The following is a 17363-nucleotide window of genomic DNA, read 5'->3' as shown; positions in this document are numbered from 1 at the left end:
GGCTGGAGAATAAACCCCAGCTGCAGGGATGGGCTCCTGGGAGGGTCCCTGGGTGCGGTGCCACGGGCAGAGCCCCTCTCAGTGCCACCCCCAGCCCCACATCCCACCCACTCCCCACCAGAGGAGCCGGGGGAAGCCGCTCCCAGGTGCTGCTGTGCTCCCTGCCGACCCCCAGGTGAGGACCTGGGCTCTGACCCTGCCCGGGGCAGCATCACAATCAGCACTGCCAGCATAAAAAGAGCTCGTTTGGGCTGCCAGCTTCCCAGTTTCTGATCCCTGGCCCAGGATGGGTGGGTGTCACCGGCTTTGGGGTGGCAAGAGAGCTTTCTTTTTCTGTCCCATCCTTGAATTTGCCAGATCTGGGGGCAGGACATGGCATGAAGAAACCCTTTATTCCCCATCAGTTAGCCAAGCCCTTTTACCCTACATTCTATGGCAGGATGTGGAAGTTTCAGCCCTACCAAGAGAAAAGCTCAAGCAAACCAACACCTCTGCTCCTCTCCCATCCTCCCTGGAGCCCAGAGTGCCACTGACCTGATTTTTCAGGCAGTGCCTGACCCTCTTCCTGCTCTGTTTATCTTGCAGCAGCTGTGATGCTCCCTTTGTCATAACATCCCCCTCGAGCAGCAGCTGTTCTGGCCACTGGCTCCAGCTTTTCCCTACTCATTTGTCTCCATGCAGCAAAGCACAGCAGGGAAGAGGCCTGACAAGCCTGAGCAGGGCAACACCCCTGTCCTGATGTCCCGTGCCATGGAAGGGGCTGGACACCCCGTGAGAGGGGTTGGTGACCCCCACAAAGGGAGGAAAAAGGCTCTGGTGGGTCAAAAGGGAATCAGGAGCCTCTGCATCTGCCTCTGGGGAGCACCTCTGGGGGCTGGATGTCCTGCCCCACTGGAATTGTTTTGTTTGGAAAAGCCCTCTAAGGCCATGGAGTCCAGCTCTTCCCCCAGCACTGCCAAGTCCAGCCCTAGCCCGTGTCCCCAGTGCCACATCCACACCTCTGTGAAATCCCTGCAGGAATGGGGACACTGCCCTGAGCAGCCCCTTCCAGTGCCTGGCCATCCCTTCTGGGTATGAATTTTCTCAATATCCAGCCTGAATCTGCCCTGGTGCAGCTTTAGGCTGTTCCTTCTCCTCCTGTCCCTGTTCCCTGGAGCAAATCCCAACCCCCCCAGCTGTCCCCTTCTGTCAGGGAGTTGTGCAGAGCCACAAGGTTCCCCCTGAGCCTCCTTTTCTCCAGGCTGAGCCCCTTTCCCAGCTCCCTCAGGCTCTCCTGGTGCTGCAGATCCTTCATGGATGCAGTTCCAGTGGGAGCTGACCACACACCCCACTCAGCACAGGACCTGTCCCCCCTGGCTCTGGCCACCCCCAGCAAGCCCCTGCTGGATCCCAGACATGGAGAGGTGCCCCAGGGTGGCTGGTTTGCTGGAGGGCAGGGAGAAATGCTGCTGCCCTTGTATTTCTCAATGTGCAGCTCTTGCAATAGGCAAGGCAAGAGAACAGCTGGTTCCTGCTCAGCCATGAGCCATGGGCTGCACAGGGAACCCCAGGGCTGACCCTGCTGACCCACCCCACTCCACATCCTGGGGTCAACATTTTCCCTGAGCTGGTCAAGCCTGGGCAGCTGAAATAGCCATAGTAACAATAAAATTTGACAATCTGAATTTAAAGTCTGGTCTTCTCTGACCATCAGAAAGTGCTGCTGGCATCTCCCAAGCTTTTATCCTGCTGGAAGAGAAACTCCAGCCCTGGGACACACCTTCATGTCCATCTTCCTTACACCAACACTGCTTTTAAATCACAGGCTTCAGATTGTGCAGCAGCAGCTAACAAAATGAGCTGCATGTGAGAAAATGGGGGTCTCTTGCCTTTTTCTGAGTATTCTCTACTGCATTTCACCTTCTTTGCAAGGAGCAGCTCATCCTGAAGATGAGTGCACAGGAGAGAAGTGATTTGTGGTGGTCCTGACAATGGGAAGAGAGTTGGGTTTCACATTCTCCTCACCATGCTTGGGCAGGGTGACAGGGTTATGTCAAAGTGCCTGGAAATGCAGGGACATCTTCCACCACCCCAGGCTGCTCCAAGCCCTGTCTAGCCTGGCCTTGGACACTCCAGGGATCCAGGGGCAGCCACAGCTTCTCTGATCTTCAAACTTTTATTATTTACTTATTTATTTTGCTGAAGAAATTCTTTCCTTCACCTACTCTGCTGCCTCTAGAAGACCTCAGAGTGCTCTGACAGCCACGACCAAATGGAAATTAATTTGCTGGGGAAGCAAACACAAAGCCCCTGGGCTCCCAGGAGGTTTCAGAATTGCAAGTACAAACATTAGAACCCCCTCCACGTTAGCAGAGCCAGCCCCTGGGGGTGCAGAGCAGCACACCAACCCCAGGGCTGCTGTGGGACACGGGGGACAAGGACCAGAGTGGCACCAGTGCCTGTGGCTGGGGATGACAGAGCTGGGGTCGATCTGCCAGCACTGTTTGGAGCAGGAATAGTGCTCAGGAGAAGTGCTCAGCTGTACCAGAAGAACAGGCTTGGCTGGCTCACACGGCCTGGGCAGGGCAGCAGCCCTGGGGAGGGGACACTGCTGTCCCCAGGGTGGAGAGGCTCATAGGGGATTTGCTTTAGGGACAAGTGACAGCTGAGCCCCAGGGCAGGAGGTGACACTGCCTGTCCATCTGAGGCCACCAGCAGCCCTGCAGGGCTACACCCTGCACTGGGAGTGAGGTCAAGGTGGGGTGGAGGGCAGGGAGCTCCTCTGGGCGATGGCAGAGCTGTGTGTCAGGGTTAGACCTTCCCTCCCGTGATGCTGACTAATAAATACGTCAAACACTCCATCCCATATCCAAACCAGGCAATCAAACTCCTGCAAGGCAGCAGCTGAAGCAAGGTGCACTCTGGGGGAATAAATGGGAGGGCAGGTTTGGTGGGGTGGGATTTTGGCAGGCTGAGAGTTTAGGAAGAGCAGAGAGGAAAGCAGGAATTCCTCCACTTTTAAGAGCTAACAGGGGAATGGAGGAAATGCTTTTAAATGAGCCCTGGTGGTGCTTTGTGTCTCTTAAAACAGTCACTTTCTATTCCTCTGCCTTTTCCAGTAGCTCTTGTTTATTCCACTCACCATCATGGGACACCAGAGGCTCTCCAGTCAAACTGGAGGTGGCCTGAGGGATGGATTATTTTGGTGGGAGAGCCAGCTCTCCACTCTCCATGTCACCTTTGCCACCTCTCCTTCTCCCCAGGAGCTTTTGGAGATGCCAGCCCCCAAGTGTCACATGTGGGGCCTTTAGCTCAGGACATTGCAAGGAGAAGCTGCTCTGGCTGCTTAGAGGAGGAGGTGGGAGGTGGGAATAAGACGATTGATTCCACACCCTGCCCATCTGTGCTGTGCCATGCACAGGGGCAGTTGGAAGGAGGGATGGTGACGTGCATCCCTCAGTGGGATGTGGGTGCTGTGGATTCCAGGGGTCACCCCAAGGACCCCCCAGCCCTCACACCCTGCTGGCACTGTCCCAGCAGTTCACACAGCCAGGTGTTTGCAGCCAAGGAGAGCCTGGCCTTCACTGCACACCAGAACAAAGAGAGAGCCTTTGCCTCAGAGGATTTGCAATCTAAGGCATCAGTATCCTGTAGGAAAAGCAATTAAAGGAGGCAGACAAGGATCTGACAGAGCCATTCAAAGCAGGATTGCATTTCCTTGAAATTGCTTCGAGTGATCACGGTGAGACAATCTAAATTGCTCCTGCCCACTGCCAATAAACTGCACAGTTGGTAAATATTTCAGGAACAGTGCCCCTGAGCCACAGTTCTGCTGCCTGAAAAAGGTAGAGTCAAATATTTATGTAAAATTCCCTAACCTCCATGGGCTGGAGAGAGACTTTCCCAGGCTCTCCTCTGCCTCAGAATGGGCTGCAGGGCAAAGCTGGTGCATCCAGCAGCACCAAAACCTGTAGGAATGTCCCAAATCCCTGCAGGTCCTGAGCAGATCAAGGAGGGTGCTGTCCAGAGAGACACCCAGAGCCTCCTCCCAGCCAGGGAAGAAGGTGGTGACCCCTCCACCATCCCAGGGTGCTCCAAGCCCTGTCCAGTCTGGCCCTTCAGGGATGGGGCAGCCACAGCTTCTATGACCATTAAACCTGGAAATTATTTTTTTCAGCTGTTTTGCCTCCTTTAAAAGACCTCAGAGTGATCTGGCAGCTACCACTGAATGGAAATTAAGCTAAAAAAAGCAAAATATCCAAAAGCTTTAATGGCTCTTACCCCATTACATGACAGGAGCTGGTCCAAGCACTGTGCAAACATCACAGCTCTGATCTGATCCCTCCTGAAGCTGTTCTAAGGACAGTAAAACCACAACCTTTGGATGCTTGTAGGCTTCCCACTGGAGAAAAGGTTAAATTCAATAAAAAGAGGATAAGCAAGAGTGAATTCAGCACATGTCATTCCTGATATCTCTGGCTCTGACTGCACCCACACTGCTGCAAGTCCTGAAGCTCTGGGCATTGTTAAATAGGGAATGAGAGTTATGTGTTTGCAAGGAAAATGCTTCACTCTCCACTAATAGGCAGCAAAATATTTTTATTATACTATATATTGACTTATTAAACGATGATGGCAGCAGGAGTGCCAACAAAGTTGTGTAATCATCTTTTTTTTTTTTTTTCATTTTGTTTTTCAGCTGCTCAGAAGTTCCATAAAAACTCCTTGTTTGGTTGGAAATCTTGCAGATCTCCACAGTGCTGCAGGGTATCACTGCATGCTTTGGCTGTCACTGAGGAAGGGTCAATCCCTCCATAATCCAGGCTGGATTTCAGGCAGCAAACCCCAGGGCAAAACCACAAAACCTGCTCTGCTCAGGCTGGGCATGAGGCTTGGCAGCCAGCAAGCCCTGCTGGCACGAGTTTTGTAGCCCTGATTTGGGAATCAGGGTTGGCAGACTCATTTCTGGATGCTCAGAGCTGTTGGATCTCTTCATTCCTCCCCAGGGTTTTCATTCCTCCAACTTTCATCTTTTCATTCCACCCCAAGGTTTTAATTCCTCCCAGGTTTCACCTTTTCATTCCTCCCAGGTTTCACCTTTTCATTCCTCCCAGGTTTTCCAAGCACACACTGCCACTATGAGCTCTTTACATCCCCACACAAAACCCCTTTGGAGGGTTTCTCTTCCCTCCAGCACTGAGATTTAGCAGCTCAGACCCCAGAATTAGGGTGAAGGCTTGGCCATACCTTGGTAAAGGAGCTCTGGCTCCATCCCAGGTGTTATTCCAAGAGGAGAATGCAGGCGTTGCCCAGGGCAGGATGGAAAAGTTCAATGTCCATCCTACAAAAAAAGTGCTGGAAACCTTCTGTTTGGAGAAGCTGGAATCAAAACAGTGAAAAGGTTTTGGATCTCAAGAGCCTCTCCAAACCCTGAGTGTGGGCAGGGAAGAGCTGATTTTGAGCTGCTATCCACATGAGCCATTGCAAGTGAAATTTGTTTTCCTTGGAACAGCCAAGTCCAACTGGAACAATGGCTGGAATCGACATTTTGCAAGGAAAGATTTTGTTTCATCTTGAAAAGCTGCAACACCTTGAAATATTTTCCGATGGAAATGACATTTTGTTTCTGCTGATAAACACAGGAGTGGTTCCCATCACAGTTTCCATCCTTCTCTGGCCCTTCCCACTTCAGCAGGATGATCCATGGAACCACAAGCTGGAGAGGTGGAGAGCCATCCAACCATCTCATCCAGGGGGATGGAGAGCCCTCCATGGGCACAGCTCATGGAAATTTGAATGTGGAATTGGAGGTTAAGACATCCAGGGAATGTGCTTGGGACTGAGGAGCCCCAAGACCTTGAGGGAAAGCCAACAAATGAGGAGACAATTAGTACTGGGATGTGACATGTCACAGAACAGGTCAGCAGGAGACCTGGGGATGGTTTTTAAAGCTCTTGGTTTCTTTTTGCATCTCCTCCATGGGCTGGGTGGGAGCAAATCCCTGTCACTCACATCCAGGGCACTGGAGGAGCACTGTCCTGTCAGTTTCCCATAAAAACCCCTGTCAGTTTTCCATAAAGAAATGGAAGGAAAGCTGGTAACAATGAGAAATCTGAGCCCTGCTTTGTTGTAGTTTCAGGTTTCTCATACCTGGAGAGCTCAAGGAACCTCCAACCCCTCCCATCTCCAATCCAGACAAAAACTCTGTTCTTGGAAAGCTTCATCAGCAGAAGAAAGTTGCAGTCTCAGGTTGGCTGCAGTGTTACCCTTTCACAATTTCAAAACATTTCCTTTAGATGATGGTTTTTTTAGCACTATGTGATTAGCTCACATTCCTAAACAATCATTTCTGAACAAAATAATCTGCTGCTGCTTCCTTTCAAAAATGAGCTGAGGACTCTGAAACATCTTCCTCCCCTCATCTCCCCCACCCACACTCTAAATGATTGTGAAAAGCTTTGGGGTTTGAAATAAAATGTGTCCTTTAAAAAAAAAAAAGAATAAAAAATTAACATTAACAGAAAAAAATACCACAGTATTGCAGTGAAATGTGTTGGAAAGAGGATTCTTTCCACACAGTCCCTGCCTGGGGATCAGCACAGCAGGGTCAGCAGGGGAACCTGACTGTCCCCAGCTGCTCCAAGGGCAGCAAGGACCCAGTCACACAAGAGGGAGTGACCTGGAGCCAGAGCAGGTGTGGTGAGGAGCTGCCAGCTCCCAGGACACACCATTTGCCTTCACACTCCACCTGAGGCACTCCAGAGCCACCCTGCCAGCTGACTGGGAGAGTGACTGGGTGACTTCTCAGCCTCACCCCAAACACTGGGGCAGGTGTTTATTTCTACAGGGAAATCAGTAAATTGTTCTGATGGAGCACTCCCACCCAGAAGAACTCCTCTTCCTGATGGGCTTGACTCTACTTACCTTAGAAATGACTTGTTTTGGGTCAGGAATCTTGTGTTCCTCATCTGTATCTGGCAGCTGACAGATAAAGGATCTGTCACAAGGTTTGAATTCCAGAGCAGGAGGCATGGCTGAAATCCCAGCAGCTGGCTCCATATGGGCTGCACAGAGACCCCACTCCAGCTCTCTCTGACACACCAGCACTGTAAGGGGAGATACATCCCAGTAAAAAGGATGGGGTCAATGGTGCTCCCCTGAAGCTCTCTCCAAATCAACCATTGCAACCCTGAGCTGCCAGCTCGTGGATCAAGCTGCCTGCTTTCCCTTGGAAGTGGCATTTTAAAGTTTCCCTGCACCCTGAGCAAAAGGAGAGGGACAGGAGCTGCTGTTCTTGAGAGAAGGGCTGCTCACCTGAAGGGAGCACCATGCACTGTGCTGTAGGGGTGGGATGGCAGAGCACTGGGGGCTTTGGTCACATTTGGAACTGCACAGTCATCCCTCAGCTCCCTGCCCTCTTCAGATCTCCTTGTGAGCTGCAGTTAAGGAGAGCTGGCCTCACCTGGCAGGGGCAGGCACTGTCCAGGCAGAACAGCCTGGACACCACCAGGCTTTTTGGGGCCAGCTGAGCTCTTAACAAACATCCTGTGGGGTGATTTCAGTAGGGGGCTCCCCAGCCATCCCATCCCAACACAACAACTGCCCTTCTTCTGATGAGGAGCCACCAAAGTGCTCACCCCATCCAGCCAGACTCCAGCACCCATGGCAGGAGCCCAACAGCCCAGAGCTCCCCAGCACCATGAAGGGAAAAGCTCTGACTCACACCCAAAGACACATTACCACAAGAGTTCAGTAATTTCAGCAAGGGGTCATTTCCTCAATGCCTGTTCCTGCTGTTTGACCTCTGCCTTTGCTTTTCCTCCTTTTGCAAGGTCAGCCCTCAGCCCAGGTCACACCAGTGAGAATTGTCAACCCACTTCTGGGAACTGCTTCCCAAAACGTGCCCACCTCTGTTATCTCTGTGTTGACACGCTGCTGGAGGAGCCTCTTGACTGGAAACACTCAACTGGGAAGAGAAATGGGACATCCCATCCCTCTCCTGCCTCCTTCCTGCCCCTTTGGGGAATGTCTGTGTCCTGGATTCAGCTCAAAACCAGGCAGAAACACCAATTTAGTGTAGTGGTTTTGATTTACCAATTTCCATACACTCATTTCCTCCTGTGAGATAGGATTGGGAGCAAAAGCAAGGTAGGCTTAAAACTTAATGGGTGTAAAGAAAAACCTTTATTAACAACCTTGAAGAACAATATAATTCAGAATAAAACCTTCACACCACAACTCTGTCCCCCACAGTCAGGGCACTCAGTGGTGAGATTGGGCTGTCCCAGCCTGAGGTCTTCATCACCATGGCACCAAACATCAGACAACAGCTTCCCTCACGTGACTTCTTTATTCCAAATTTAAAACACAATGTGCCTGGAAAGACAAAAATAGTGGTTTAAATTTAGGTAGAATAGACTGAGAGGCACCGTGGACACTTCCCCTTCCAGCGACAGCAGTCTGCAGCCAGGAGGAAGCAAACAAAACAGGAGGAGAAGCCAGAGCAGCTGTAGGATGCAGTTGTTGAGGAGATGGCCAAGGAAAGATGATAGCATGATGTTTGTCCCGTGGAGACTCTCTGGACAATGCCTGACTCATCGTTTGCTGCCTGCTCCCCTGCTAGAGAGAGCGAGGCAGGGGATGGAACATAACTGGAATAGGTGGAGCACAGCAGCAGTTCCTCTCTGCATGACTCAGGCTGTACCTCCTCCCATCCCCAGAGGCTCTGGCATTTGGGGTCTTCCAGGGACCCAAGCTGCCTTCTCTGTGGGATTCTGATGGCAACTGCAGGCACCTGGAGACTCATCTTTCCCAGGCCCACCAGGTGAGCCATGTCAACTCAAACCCAGTCTGGGCACAACAGAGGGATGGGAAGATGCCACGAGGGATGAAGATTCAGCCAGTTCCCCTCTGCTGCCACAAACAGCAGTGCAGATCTTGCCTGGTCCATACATTGGGAAGCAGGTTCCTAACTCACCCAAATTAAGGAAAATTAACTCCTGCAGAGGTTGCTGGTGCTGGTAGGAGCTGCTGCCTCTCCAAAATGCTGGAGAGGACCCGAGGACAGGCACATCAACCTGTCCTGTCAACTCCCAGAAGAGATGCCAAGGATATGATGGAAACCTGGGGCTAAGTGGAACCTAGAAGGAAAAGATCACAGAGCCCATCAGACAGCTGGGTACAGGCAGCAGCTCTCTGGAACTTGGATGCAGTTGGTGCCATCTGATGGACCAAATTTCTGTGTTCTCACAGAGAAGTGCTGTGCCACGGTCTAGAGACAGATCCTGGGAAAATAACTATTGATGGAAGACACAGGGCATCCTCCTCACAGGTCATGGGCACAGAGGGGTTGGGAAAGCAGGATTTAGCAGCACTGCCTTTGCCCCCCAGGCAACCAGCCTTTCCCTGGCTCCTCCTGCCCTGACCCTTGGTGCAGCCAGGATTTCACAAGAGAGCACGGCAGCGCCGAACCGGGAGGGATCGTCCTGTGAACAGCCTGTCCAGAGCTGCTGGCATCCCCAGCTGGATGCTGGCCCGGGACTCCTTGTTCTGCACAGCCCTCCATGGCCAGAGATAAGAGGCAGAGCCACTCACAGAGTGCTGAGTGACAGCCAACACCTCTCCTGGAGGGACAAACTGGGGAGCACCCAAATCCCTGGGGAGGGCAGCGGGTTGTGCCCCTCGTGGTGAGGAGGGCACAAAGTGGGGGCTGCAGGTCTCCCACCAGCACCCACGGGGGTTCTCCTCCCTGGACACATCCCAGGGCATGGCAGTGCTCTCTCAGGGGGAAGGGAACACCTTGTTGGGGACACAGTACTGGGTTGGGTCTCCATGCTGCCTTTGGGACACTCCAAAGTCACTCCATACAGAGAGTTTGCAGTTCCCTGGAGCTGCAGGCAGATCACTGAACCCCAGGATGGTTTGGGATCATTCCAAGACCATTTCATTCAAAGCCCATCTCATTCCAAAGCCCTGCCAAGGACAGGGACACCTTCCACTAGACCAGGCTCCATCCACATGGAGTGTGCAGGGTGCTGTGCTTTGACTGCCAGCTTGGTTCTCTGGGAATCACAGAGGAATGCTGAGGACATAAGACCCAGAGTGTGATGTGGGGGTTGATTTAACACACTCAATGTTTATATGGAGAGGTCCTTTAAGAAGCAATTTCTCATTCTTTGCACAACAACATACCCAGGGAAATCCAGCCCCTCCACCCTGTCCAGGAGCACTCTGATGGTTCCCAGCCCAACATTTCCCTCTGCAGCACCCAGTCCCTTTCTACTCACTGGACAACACAATTCACAGAAGCAGAATCTGATGGGGTGCAAAGAGGGAAAGCAGACCTGTAGCTCCTAAGGGCAGAGCCACAAGTGCCACTGCCAAGTCTCAAATGTTTTTTAGCCTCTTTCACAATCCCCATCCCAGGAATTCTCACCTGGGCTCCTGGCACCTCTTCAACTCAGAGAAGTGCCAGGACAGGGGATTTTTTCAAGCCCTCATGGATAATTCCCTTTTTCTGGGGTCAGGTGATGCCAGGACATTCTCCTGCAGCCTCCAAGAAGAAAGGTAAACAGGACACTTGATGGTCTCAAACAGAGGGTGTGTGCCCTTCCTCAGCAAGTATTTTGAAAAGGCTGGCTGGAATGCTGGTATGGCTTCCTCTGCACTGAGAATTTCCCCTGACACTGCTGGGGCTTGGAGCAGGACCAGACAGAGGTTGCTGGGTTGGTAACACAGCTGGAGGAGTGGAGACATCTGGGTTGTGGGTTTTGTTTTCTCCCACCATTACATTGTGTACAGGAAACTCTTGTAGGAAGGGTTCTCCTCAGGAAGGGTTCAGGAAAAAAATCAATGATTTCAGCAGAGCAAAGCCTGAAACAAGTGTGCACCCAGGTAAAGGCAGATCCAAAGAGGTTTTGCTCCCAAATTCAATTCCTTAATTAAATGGAATGTGTTGCACTCGAGCTCAATGGAAAACAGCAGAAATGAGACCAATAAGAGGCAGAACTTGAGGAAACCATTTTTTGACCAAACACCATAGATTCAAGCAGAAGGATGGGTTTCTAAAGAAGCTGTGGCTGCCCCATCCCTGGAAGTGCCCAAGGCCAGGCTGGATGGGACTTGGAGCAGCCTGGGACAGTGGAAGGTGAATGGAATGGAATGGAATGGAATGGAATGGAATGGAATGGAATGGAATGGAATGGAATGGAATGGAATGGAATGGAATGGACAGGTCCCTTCCCACCCAAAGCTTTCTGTGATTCTAGGGTTTAATGCTCCAGATGAAATGATGATTCTGTGAACTGGAAACCAATGACTCAGTTCTGAGCCCAGGATCTACTGCCACAGCTGATTTTGTGCCAGCCTGGCTGTGCAGACAATGTCCCCCAGCAGGACATTCCATGGCTTCCCTAGATTAGATGGACATCTAATGTGCAACCTGTTGGTCCCTTTCCCCGTGGATTTTGGTGCTCCCTTTCCATGACAGATGGAAATGGGTGAGGTGCAGGTACAATATTTTCTCAGCTTCATTGTTTTCAAGCCCTTTCAGAAGCTGAGTTTCCAAAGAGAAGGGTGGATTGGCATCACCATAATGAAAACTAATTAAACATAATTATTTAGCCCTTGGAAAATATTCCTGCTGCACCAGGAACACCCTGCAGTTGGCTTTTAAAAGGCAGGAAGAAAGTACTTTTCCAGCAGCAGGTTTTCATGTGGGCTGATGTGATGGGGAGAGCTTCTCAATGAGGTCTTTCATGCTCATAGGAACCAGGTTGGCCAAGAGTCTGGCACAACCAAGCTGAGCCTTGCATTTTTGAGAGTAAGGAACAGCCTCCTCCACCCAGTTCATGGATTTAGGAAACCTGCAGGGAGCTGGGTAGACTGAGAGGGGAAGCTTCACCCACATCTGATTTTTCTCTGAAAGCTGCCAGGTTTGGGGCTGAAGAGGAGGTCTTATACAGCAAGATAATTCCTCCCAAAACATTCTCTGCTAGCAAGAACTCCCAAACCACACAACCAGCCAGATGGTTCTGTCTGATGACCTCAGTGAACAGGAAAGGACATTTCTCAGAAGTGAATGGTCAGGAAAGTGTCAGCCCCTGGTTTGGAGAAATGGGTGAACACTGAGCTGAGTTCAAGTTACTAGAAAGGCTAAGAGGCCTGTGTTCTAATAGTCTGGTGTTTATATATGCTACTTTTCTCCTCTACTATCCCACAGCTCTGCCTGTTTCCCTGTGGCCTCCATCTCAGCAAAAACTCAGGGAAAATCCTTCTGACTCTCCCTCCTTGGGATGATTCTTCATCTCTTCCCTCCATTTCTTGGGAGCTGAATTATCCAAGAGCTCTCTGCAATTCATTCAAGGGAATCTCTCCATAAATATATCCCAGGTTGTTCAGAGAAACTGTGGCTGCCCCATCCCAGGGCCAGGTTGGACAGGGCTTGGAGCAGCCTGGGATAGTGGAGGGTGTCCCTGCCCCTGGCAGGGCGTGAAATGAGATGAGATTTAAAGTTCTGTCCAACCTAAAGCAGACTGGGATGCTGTGGTCCACATCTGGGATGCTGTGCTCCACATCTGGGATGCTGTGTTCCACATCTGGAGCCTTGCCATCACAGGGGCAAGCGTGGCAGGGCAGAGTGGGATCAGTGCTGGCAGCTCAGGCACAGGAGGGGACACTGCCTGTGTGTGCTGTGGAGTGTCTGAAATGGAGGAAGCCATGAGAGGAAAGGCTGGGCTGAGTTCTCAGCACCAGCTGTGCTCTTCCCAGAGCTGAAAGAACAAGAAAAAGGAATTGTGTGTTGCAAAACCATTGGAGTTTGCAAGGACACAGCAGAGACTGACCCAGCTGGCCAGACTTTGCCCAGAGGGAGCCCTGTGACCAAGGTGGGGGCAGCAGAACTGAAACCTCTGAGTTCTCAGATGTCAGCTTTCTACAATCTTTCTTCCATGTAAAACATGAGATTTTTGATGGAGAAGAGCCCAAAGGAATCAGCTCTCAGGCAGACAATCCCTGGCTCCTGGGCCAGTGAAACGATGGGAGCTCTTCAGGAAGCAGAGCCAAGCCTGTGCTGATGTTTTTGGGCTGCCAGTGTTTCAAAGAGGGGTTTGAGACCCTTTTGGAAGGCAGAGAGGTGGCATCTGCCCCTGTGGCTCAGAGAGGAAGGCAGACCCTGATGAGATGCTGCTGTTCATGTGGGTGTGATTGGGTGACTCTCCCTCCCCTGCAGTGATCCAGCCCAGGCTGGCAGCCCCACCTGGGGCAGGTGCAGGCTCAGCCCAGACCCAGGCTGGGGATGCTTTGGACAGGGAACAGTCCAGGATCCCCTCAGCCTCTGCAAACCCAGCTGCACCAGCAGCAAACTGGCCCCCACACCACTCACAGGGGTTACAGAGATGAGCCCAAAAGAAAACTTGAAGCACAGATCCCACTTTTTAATGGACAAAGGGGCTCAGGGATCCCAGAGAAGACCATGCCCCACTCTGACCCCTCACCCTCGTGCCACCTTTTCCTTGGTATCACTCAGTTCCCTGACTCATCTTCCCTGATGCTTCAAATTTCATAATTCATGGCTAAAATCACAGCATGTGCCAACACCAGGGTCATTGGAGCAGCAGATCATGTCTGCAGGAGAAAGCAACATCTTTTATTAATACTTCTAACCAAAACATCACATCTCTTCCTCAGCCTCATCTTGCTAAAGGCATGCACAAAAATTCTCCTAAGTCCTCCCAGCTGAGTTTCTAGGGAAGCTTCTGGCACACTTATAGTAATTTCCTTTGATTTGTTAATTATTTTGATATTCAAGCTGCCTTTGGCATGGTCAGAACTGATCATGGGTCTTCAAAGGCTGGGCTGGGCTGCAGAGCATGTCCTACACCCTGAGCTGCAGAAATGTGAACATGTGAAGTCTTGGCTGGGATGTTAGACAGAAAATATTGCTGGAATATCAGCTAGAAACTAGTGGGGTTTGCCACTGCACCCTGGGGCAAGGTGGACAAGAAGATAAGGTCATACACAGGGGATGCTCATTTACAAAAAGTGATCAGAGGAGGATTTTTGGGTAATCAAGTGCAACTTTTATCTCTGTGTAAGGAAAACTTGAGCCCACGTGTACCCTCTGGAGCAGAATTTCAAGGAAGAGAAACTCCCTGCATACTTTTGGATGCCTCATTTACTGAGAGAGGGCTGAATCACAGCTTTTGACTAATCCCAGAGAGGAATCCAGTTTTCTCCAGAAAAACTCACCATGGCACAGCCTGTGCTACTTCCCCTCCTCTGGACCAAGCCACAGACAGTGTTTCCCCAGAGATCTGAAAACTGAGACACTTTCCTAAAACCCTTGCCTGGTGGATATCCTCCAAGTTTCAGTTTGCAAGGCCTCAAAAATAAGTGCTCAGGAAGCAACACAGCCCCATGGTGCAAAAATAACCAAAGGCAACCTAAGGCAAGATGTCCAGTAATTCCCCAGGCTCTTTTCTGCTGACAGGGATGAGGAGCAAAAGAAAACAACTTACATTTGAGAAGTGGATTATTTACAGGGTTCTTTCAGCCTCTTGGCTTTCAGCTCAGCACCTGGAATGGCTTCCAGGGCTTTCCACTTCCCAGGTATGACCCAGGTTGAGCTTCAGCATAGTTGCCACCAAGTTGCTTTCTAAGCCAGGGAAAAAACCAATCCCTTCAGAGCTGCTTGTGGTAACTCCTGACTTCCTCTTCTTTTGTCTCCTCACTCCCTGGGTTGCTGCCTTTTTTTTTTTTTCAATATAAAATATTGTTAAGGATGTTAAAGCTGAGCAGCCCAGCCCAGGGAGTGGAGCAGCCTGTGCCAGGGGAGGCTGCCCTGTGCCACAGGACAGGGGTGATTTCCCTGCAGGAAGGGTTGACTGCCTTGGCCAAGATCTCAAGCTGCTTGGGAAGCACAAGTCCTGCAGCACAGCAGACAGGATTTCCAGCTTGGAGAACAATTGCCACCAGGATGTGTTGCTAAGGTCACAAGTGGAAGCAGCAATGATTTCCATGCCAAGACTCTCCAGAGAGCTTTATCCAGGCTCCAAAGATAAATGAGGCTTTGCAAGACAGACAGAAGGAAGCTGGACCTAGACCATTCCTGCAAGCAGAAACAATGGATGCTCAGCATTCCCCAGAGCAGTGAGCACCACAGGGACCACCCTGGGTACCTGTGGATTCATGGAGGAAGGATCAGTCCATAGGAGACACAGGGTGTTGTTCCCATAACATATTCACAGCACCTATTTCCTTCATGAGGAGAGCAGCAGAGCTGGGTTGACCAAAGCCAAAAGTGACGTGGGCATTCCAAGGAGCATCCTGACATGTTCCCTTGAGGCAGGACAGTAATGTCCAAAGCTGGCAATCCAGACGGGGGTGAGCAGCTTCTTTAATGACATAGACTGAAGGGAGGGACAGATCCACACCTCTTCCCTAGGCCCTGAGACAAGGATGAGAGGAGAGCAGCTGTCACCCAGCAGATCCAGCTTCCCATGGCAGTGCTCCCAGCTGGCCCTGTGGGGCCAGGGGGGCAGGCCAGATGTTTCCAGAGCACACACAGCCCCTCAGCAAGGCTGGGGAAGGGAATCCAGCAGCGATTCCCAGCAAGCTGGACACTCAGGGTGGCATTTTCCTGCACCAGTGATGGTGCCCAGCCAGGCAGAGCAGGCTGAGTCAGCTCAGGAGCAGCGTCCCTGGCACCGCACCTTGTCCTCTCTGCAGCTCCTCCTTCTCCCCGCTGTGGTTTCAGCCTGATGTTTTCCTGCTAAGCCCACGTGTGTGGAGACTTGCCCATTCTTCCCCAAAGCCCCCTGAGCCATGGCATTGACGTCAGCAGAGCTCCAGCTGTCAAACAATGGAGATTAAGGCTTGGCAGGCCGTGCCAATCTCCCGTGCCTCCCCGGGCAGGTGAGCAACATTCCCTGCCCAGCAGGAACAGGCACATTGCAGCAACCAGCTGCTGCACCTGGACACCCTGATGGCCAGTCTGATCCCTGCCAGGGGCTGGGCCGTGCCCCAGGGTGGCACCAGCAGCAAGAGCCTGGGCAATAGGGAATGGCTGGGGCATGGCCAGGCTGGCACCAGCTTGAGGCAGCAGCTGGAAAGACTCCTGGAAAACAGGAAGGGAGCTGCTGCTAGTCATCATGCTTGACCATCCCATCACCCTGGCTTAACATGCCAACCCTCCATTCCCACTGCAGGCACTGCCATCAGGGCTGCCAGGACCTGTCTGCTGCCAAATTCAAGAACTGCAAACACCATGGTCACCCAGCACTGCCAGGGTGTCAGCTCCCAGGCTGGGCTCAACAAGCCAGAGAAGAGACAGAAATATCCTGTGAGCAGAGCAGAGCCTGAGCCACCAGCAGGGCACCAGCCTCTCTCCCAGCCTTCACCCACCAAAGCAGAGCCAGGAGGGCACCTGAGGTCAGAGAAACACAATCTACAGCACCCAGAGACAGAACCCACAAGGATGTGCCAGCTTCAGCACAAGCCACAAACCCTGTGGGGCTCCTGCCCCACTTTCTGGGAAGATCTCCCAGCTTGGTGTGCCCCCTGCTCCAGAGGCAGGATCCTGCTGGCAAACTGGCAGCACATGGCTCACCCAGGGGGGACAGACAGCACTGCCTGGGGACAAGGGCACAGCACACCCATGGACAGTGTCCAGGTCCTCTCCACACCAGGCTGGGAATGCCAGACCCCTGGCACCACCACCTCCTTGTGCCAGGGCTCCTGAACTCAGCCTGCCCTGTTGGTGAGGTCCTGCCTCTATCCAGGACATCAGGGGATGCTCCCTCTGCCAGGCTCCAAGGACCAGGTCAGGCTCAGCCCTGTGTTTGCTGGAGTCCCTGCTCTACAGCCCAGCCAGGCTTCAGAGCAGAAGAGAGCACAGATTTCTCCTCCTGAGTGGTCCCTGGTGTGGTGGGTCCCTGTGTGCTGCCCTCTCTCACGCCCTTCACATCAGCCCTGCTGGCAAACCTCACCTTCCACCCACCCTTCTGGAGGGCCTGTGGCCGGATGGGAGGGGAGCAGATGGCCTGCTTGAGTCCTTCCCATTTGTGCTCCCTCAAGACACTCTCAAAGGAAAAGCCTGGGAGTCTTTGTTCTATTCTGGTGCAATGAGGACATCCAGCACGGCTCACTCAGGAGGGGATGTGCTGAGGAAATGGCTCCTGGAGAAAGGTCCAACCAGAGGGGTCCAGGGCTGACAAGAAACTTTAAAACTTTAAACACTTCACCTCCACAAAGATTCCCTCCAGGAGCTGGGATGGCAAGAGGGATGAACATTGCCATGACTCAACATGAGCCATGATCCTCCTCTTTGCAGAAACATCACCAAGCTACTGGACACCAGTGGACAAGAGCAGAGGAACAGAGCACAG

General features: G+C 52.0%; 1 long non-coding RNA gene across 1 annotated transcript; it reads right to left on the bottom strand.

Annotated features, from left to right (window-relative positions):
* Positions 1 to 8247: 8247 nt before the first annotated feature.
* Positions 8248 to 15802, bottom strand: LOC306806553. Its single transcript, XR_013775496.1, has 3 exons — positions 14496 to 15802; positions 8957 to 9119; positions 8248 to 8355 (listed from the first exon to the last, which is right to left on the bottom strand). It is a non-coding gene; the product is annotated as an uncharacterized lncRNA (long non-coding RNA).
* Between the last annotated feature and the right edge of the window lie 1561 nt (positions 15803 to 17363).

Source organism: Erithacus rubecula (assembly GCF_903797595.1).
Source record: "Erithacus rubecula genome assembly, chromosome: 11".
In the NCBI taxonomy this organism is placed as follows: domain Eukaryota; kingdom Metazoa; phylum Chordata; class Aves; order Passeriformes; family Muscicapidae; genus Erithacus; species Erithacus rubecula.
Note: the sequence above shows the minus strand (reverse complement) of the source record. Positions and strands in the feature narration are given on the sequence as shown.